The 6,987-nt window shown below is 40.9% G+C and overlaps 1 non-coding gene across 1 annotated transcript; it reads right to left on the bottom strand.

The window, feature by feature from the left end:
* Positions 1–222: 222 nt before the first annotated feature.
* On the bottom strand, positions 223–294 carry Trnag-acc (transfer RNA glycine (anticodon ACC)). The gene has a single exon. It is a non-coding gene; the product is annotated as a tRNA-Gly (tRNA).
* Between the last annotated feature and the right edge of the window lie 6,693 nt (positions 295–6,987).

Raw genomic sequence — 6,987 nt, 5'->3', positions numbered from 1 at the left:
ATTTGTGCCTGAAACCAGATATTATGTGCATATTTCCGTGAATACGTATGTTAACTTTGAACGTTTGGATCGCGGTAAAAAATGAACGTATGGCATTATCGACAGGGAGACCCCATGCGGGGGAGTTCAGCCACCGCATTGCAAGCCGTTTTTAGCTGACGCCACTTCAGCGACTTGCGGGCCAATGATAACGAGAATGTGGATACAGAACACACAACACCCAGTCCTCTGCCGGGAATCGAACCCGGGCCCCCTGCGTGGTAGGCGGAAACGCTACCGCTGCGCTACGAAGGCGGACTGGATCGAGGTAATGGATAAAGATATGAGAAACACGTTCAAACCCCCCCAGGAACATCGTCCTAAGAACATATGGTAAAATTTTCGGTGATTCGCCATCGACAGAAGCATAGCAATGCTCATGCACACATTGGTACTTTTGGTACCCAAAAGTCATGGCTTTTCGTGTGTAACTTGATGAAGGGTACAGATTTTCGACAACGGGAAAATGGCCTTCCTAGAAGAATGTCCAAGGAATGTACAATTAAAATTTGAGCCATTTTGAATGTTTATTTAGATAATGGTGGCTGACGGGTAAAAACTGATTTTCGCGGATTTCTGCATATGTACGGTAACTTTGAACCTCTGGGTCTCGTTAATCGAAAATAATATCGAAAAAAGTTTCGAAGTTCCCGAAAACATCATGTGATATGGTAAAAATTTCGAGGATCTATCATGAATAAAAATTATAAAACAGGGTAAGATGAATTTAAAACACATTTATCAAGCGCATGTAGGAACTGATACTAAATTCAATGAATTTATATCAGTGCGCAGGGATAGCTAGTATCATACAATGTATGGGTATCTATTTATTAATAACCCAAGAAAACTGAATGACATACGTTAAACTTTAAGGAGTTTCTCTTTAGTAGATAGAGTAGCAATACGTGACTACATAAATATATAATACAGTTTGAGCAAATGTCATGCAGGATTCTGAGGGAATGATGCGCAGGCCAAACATCCACCTGCATCGTGATACAAAAATTGAAGCAGTAACAGTCTTGAAAAGTGTACTGTGGAAGTTAAAAATATCAATGGAAGTCTTAAACATCACACTGCGAAAACATGTATAACAATTAGCAGGGAGGCCTTCCATAAGCAGAGGAGGCATCTACGTGGGTGCATGGCCAGGGACCTGAGGAAGAGGTTTGACAAAGTCCTTCATATGGAGACTGACATGATATGGAGCTGAGATATGAACACTGAATAAAGAGGAAGAATGAAGAATAGAAACATTAGAGATATGATTTTGGAGGAGGATGGAAGGGATAAAATGGGTAGACAATGTGTGAAATGAGTAGGTGTTGAGAACAGTGGGAGAAGAGAGAGAAATTTTAAAGGTAGTGAGGAAGAGGAAACACAATTGGCTTTGACACTGGATGAGAAGAGATTGTTTACTGATGGATGCTATGAAAGGAACGGTGAATGGAAGAAGAAGAGGACGCAGAAAATACAAGAGGGTGGATGGTATAATGATAGGAAACAATTATAAAAAAACGAAGTGGGTAAAAAATTACAGGAGAGCTACATGCGAAGACATGCCCTAGGGCAAAAGATTGATGATGACGATGACTGAAGATATGGTTCTCCGAGTGCTGTTGTGTTTGCGAGGTATCCAACTCCAAATGTCTATTACATTGTTACACGGCTGTGAGTGGTACATCATTCCTTGCAGACACGCTGGACAGTCTGCGTTGATATGCCAACAAATCGGGAAAATTCATTCAGGCATCGGTTATGGGCATTTACAAACACTAATTCCTTTCCGCCATTTAGTTACATGTCCCCGTCGATCCATCTTACTGCCCTGGTTCCATACAACAGATTGACGCAAAAGCACACTCCTTCACTGCCATGACTTCTAACAGCGTTGAAAAGTCACATGACCACATGATACCATTTCTGCACTGTCTACACCAGGGGTCACCAAACTAAGACCCGTAGGCCAGATCCTTCTGGCGACGTCAGCTCATCCGTCCCATTAGGTTCATAAAACGTATGGAACACGAGACAGTGTGAAACAATTTCAATTTAATTTTTAGAATATTTGGAGATCTTCACTCGTGGCTGCTATGTGCATTCAATTTGCTGTAGTCAATGATCAGGAATCAGTTGGAAGATTTGCAAATTCCAGGTGCTCTGTTCATTCACTGCATCATTCATCAACAAGCACTCAGTGGGAAACACTTTGATATTTCTTGTGCACTGAAACCAGTTTGTTCTGCTGCTGTGAACTTCATTTGGGGGCATGCACTCTATCTCCGTCTGTTCCAGTCTTTTCTTGGAGAAATTGAATTCTGAGTTCTGTGACTTGCCTAATCATGCTCAGAGAGGAGGCTCAGCTGCAGTAAAGTTTTGCTTTGTTCTCAGGAGCTCCAAAACGAAATGGATATTTTTCTCACTGAAAAAGATAGAGTTGTCAGATCCAACCTGGCTATCGAAGTTGTCATTTGTGGTCGACGTCACAACCCCTATGAATGAACTGAACTTTAAAATTCAGCGCAGCGATAACCTCATCTGTAATTTCTGTAGAATCAACAAAGGATTTTGGAGAAAGCTGTTATTGTTTGTAACATAACTGGAAGGAGCAAGCTTTCCTCATTGTCACTACTGCAAAGAGTATTGTGCTACTGCCCTTGAAGATGCCAACCTGCATTTTCCGAACAAAAAAAAAAAATATTTGTGACTTGTAGAAATATTTTTGGAGCGATTTTCAGATCTTGACAATAATGAGTGTGACATTCTTCTGTTCCAAAATTCGTTCCTTTGTAGCCTTCATGTTGTGCCAGTTGAACTACGTTTGGTACTCACCGATTTGCTTACAAATGACTTGCACGTCTGAATAAATATGTTATCATTGTGGTCTAAAATAGTGCCTGACTCTGCCATTTTACGTGACAATATCCACAGAGAAGGGAAACCTGTTGAAGTTTACCGGTGCATACCTGATATCGAGATTCAGAAACTGAAGACATTTGCTGCTACTATGGAATCAGTGTATGGAACAAGCAATTCCCTTGATTGGATGCAGAAATACCAAACCAAACAATGATGATATCTTGACAGCCAAACGTCTGCTTCAAAAATCTCACTGATGTTTTCTGTGACTTATTTTTGTGTGATTCGTATCTGTGCACACTGGCTGTGACATAACTATCTTCTTGCTAACGTTGCCTTCTTCAATTACACTTTCAGTAAATAAATTTGTTGGTTGTCCTTTTCTTGTGCATTGAATGCCACTCACCCATGGTTAACACGGAATGCTGAGTTTAGGGAATTTGAAGCCATGAATAGTGTTAAATACATTGCACGAAATAATGGCTATCACGAACATGAAATAGACACTCTATCACAACGCACAACTAAAAATAAAACAAACAATCTAACACGTCTTACTCACACAACATCCAAAAATCCAAGTACATAACGTTACCATATCTAGGCGTCATATCAGACAAAATAGCCAAACTGTTCAAAAGAACAGACATCGGGATCACCTTTGCCACCAACAACAACTTAAAAAAGATACTGATACATGACATCTCACATCCCGCAGAGAAACTTAACAAAGCAGTAATTTATAAATTTAATTGCAGCCATTGCAACAAATATTACATTGGCCAAACACGAAGAAATTTTAAAACCCACTTTAAAGAAAACATTGACTGTTTCAGACTTGGCAAACCGAATAAATCAGCTATCTCGAAACATATAAATGAAACAGGACACAGTGTTACAATAGACAACGATCTCAAAGTACTAAATGATTTAGGAAAGAGCTGGAAAATGGACATCTTGAAAGAAATGGAAATATTCATCCATGGCCACATGGGGAATAACGAGATCCTGAATGAAATGACAGACTTCAAAAATTCATATTTCTTTTCCAATTTCACTACAGTACTCCTAGAATAAAAGATACTTAACATGACAGTCGTTTGACTCGAGCCCCAGCAATAGCTTATAAATATGTAAAATCAAAATTAAATAGTTTATATCATGATGTGTCCAATAATATTGTAACAGGTGCTCAACTTTTAATGTATTTCGTCAACCTACATCTGTAATACGATAACCAGACGGGCAGACGACATGTAAACATCTGACACCACATACTTACTTACTTACTAACTGGTCATACCGGACTCGAGAGTCCATTACCGCAGCAACGTATTTACGCCATCTGTCCTTGTCTTGGGCTATTTCCTTCCATTCACCTTCAATACCTAGGCTCCTCAAATCAGCCTTCACATTGTCCTCCCATCTACGCCTCGGTCACCCCACAGGACGTTTTCCCTCTAAGTACCCTACCAGTACTCTGCGCGCTGCCCTACCCTCATCCATTCGAGCTACGTGACCCGCCCATCGCAGCCTACGTGATTTAATAATACTTATTATGTCAGGGCTTGAATAGAGTTCGTGAACCTCTTCGTTATGCAGTTTTCGCCACTCTCCGCTTATGTCATCCCTTTTTGCTCCGAAAATTTTCCTCAAAATTTTGTTTTCAAATACTCGAAACGGTTTTTCATTTTGCACAGTGACAGACCAAGTCTCACACCCATACAGCATAACTGGTAGAATAATAGTTTTGTATATTCTAGTATTTAAATTGCTAGACAAGATCGGCAAATCGATAGTTAAATCGAAACAAGCTGTATTTCGAGCGCCATCCTGTCCACTGCACTGCAGAACTGTTTGTGATCGTGTTTCCGAGTTACTGCTGTGTTAGTGACAATTTGTGAACAGTGGCCAAGAGAGTCACGGAAATGGATGCACCGCAACACATCACAACGAGACTGGCACGCCAGAAGAACAGCCCGCATCTCGTGGTCGTGCGGTAGCGTTCTCGCTTCCCACGTCCGGGTTCCCGGGTTCGATTCCCGGCGGGGTCAGGGATTTTCTCTGCCTCGTGATGGCTGGGTGTTGTGTGGTGTCCTTAGGTTAGTTAGGTTTAAGTAGTTCTAAGTTCTAGGGGACTGATGACCTCAGATCTTAAGTCCCATAGTGCTCAGAGCCATTTGAACCAGCCAACCAGAAGGATAAAGTGAGTGACCGTAAGACAACATTATCGTGCAAACATCAGTCCAGCTTCCAAAGTGACATCGCCTTTTACTATGTTTCTCTTCTTCCACAGAATGACTACAATATTTATGAAAAGACTATTTATTATCAGCATGACCTTATTGTAAAGTTGTTTTTGTAAAGCCATTCAGTCTGAAGATGAGGTTTAACCCTCGAAACCTGTCGCTAAATAAATAAGTAATACAACAGTTGACAAAGTTTGTGACTGGTAGCGGTAATTTAAAAAACCTTTACGTAATGCTGAACTTAGTTTTTCATCTTTTTTCCCTGAGCTTTCGTTCTGGCTTGCAAGTATTGTACTGAATGATGATGCAGCCAGCGCTTGTCATTTTGTCAGTTATCCGGCCCGCTGTGAAAAATGTTTGGTGACCTCTCGCCTACAGCCATCCAAAGCGATCAGTGTGCTCTTTTTCACGAGCTGTCACACATTTTGCCTTGTGAGTTTACATACCCATAAAGACACAGAGCGAAGGGAGAGCGTAAGTTTGGTTTTGCTTACAGTGACGTGGTAGTTGTGTTAATTCCAAGGAGATAGCTTCTCATGTATCCCAATAGCCGCATCTGTGCAATTTGTCTCAGCACCAAAGCCATTAGAGAACGAGGAAGCTCTTGAAGCTCTGGGCAACAGCGCTTCGGGGCATCGGGGGGGGGGGGGGGGGGGGGGGCGGCAGGTGTGGCGCTCTTCCCCTTAACTCACGTGTTAAGGAGGACGCGTATTTCTAGACTGTCGCTCCCTTTGTTTTGCACGACAATAATACAGTAGGGCCTTGATTATCCTGCAGGTTCTGGGATGTGTGAATGCCGGATTATCAGATTTGCCGGATTATCAAGGTTATTTCTGAAAAACTGGCGAGGAAAAAAGGATATAAGTGAAACCTGTAGTTTAAGGTACACGAAAGTAACTGTTATTTATGAAACACAAAGTGGGAGACTAAAATATAAAAAAATTAAAAGTATGTATTACTTTTCCGTGAAAGCAAAATTGAATTAAAAGTCGAATACTAACCTGCTCCATTTAATCAGTTTAAGCCTGAAAATGTTAGGAAAGTTCGATACACACGAATATTTTTTGTTCCCCAATTATGAAATAACTGGTTTCAAAAGATGAACGTCAAGCTAATTAATGAAAGCTATGGCCAAGAATTTGATGTAGTTTAGTTGTAATCACTGTCTTTAGGATCATAAAAAAATGTCTGACGTTGTGAAGGATGTGGCTATATCTTAGTGGTATCTACCCCGATGTTTTACTGAAATTTTTTTCTGAATTCCCTGGAAAATTGCAGAAATGCTAACTTGTTTCTTGGGTTGAACTCCTTTATGACAAAAATTATTTTGTGCGATTTTCAGACTCGCAACTACAGAAGGATTGTATTAGTGGATACATTCAGCGAATTTAACAGAAGTGTTTAAGGCTTCTGAAGCTTCAGCCCATGAGACGTGATTTGTAGGCGTTTCTTATTCGTCACTCTGTCTGGTGCGTTCTGTGGGTTGAAAACTCTATGCAACATCAGATCGCCAGTAGCTCTTCTTCGATAGCTGAAAGTCTTCATCAACGTCTATTCATCAACGTCTCCTGCTGACAAAGCAGTTTAGTAGATGTAGAATTTAGCATTCGTACAATTTCGGAACGAACAATTATCGACTCGACATATACGTCGCCCATCTCAGCTTCGTCGATCAGTGATGTGATAGTTATCTCCTGGCCTAACAATGGAACTGGCTTATGTTGGCGAGAATATAATCGCTCAATCAGGCAGAAAATTGGACGGTTGCGATGTATCTCGAAGGCGTCTGACAATACTATCAAAGGCGACGACATAAAAATGCGGGAACATTTCTGAT

The sequence above is a fragment of the Schistocerca serialis genome, chromosome 2, assembly GCF_023864345.2.
Source record: "Schistocerca serialis cubense isolate TAMUIC-IGC-003099 chromosome 2, iqSchSeri2.2, whole genome shotgun sequence".
Taxonomy (NCBI): Eukaryota; Metazoa; Arthropoda; class Insecta; order Orthoptera; family Acrididae; genus Schistocerca; species Schistocerca serialis.
The sequence above is the reverse complement of the archived record's forward strand: the minus strand, read 5'-3'. Positions and strand labels throughout refer to the sequence as shown.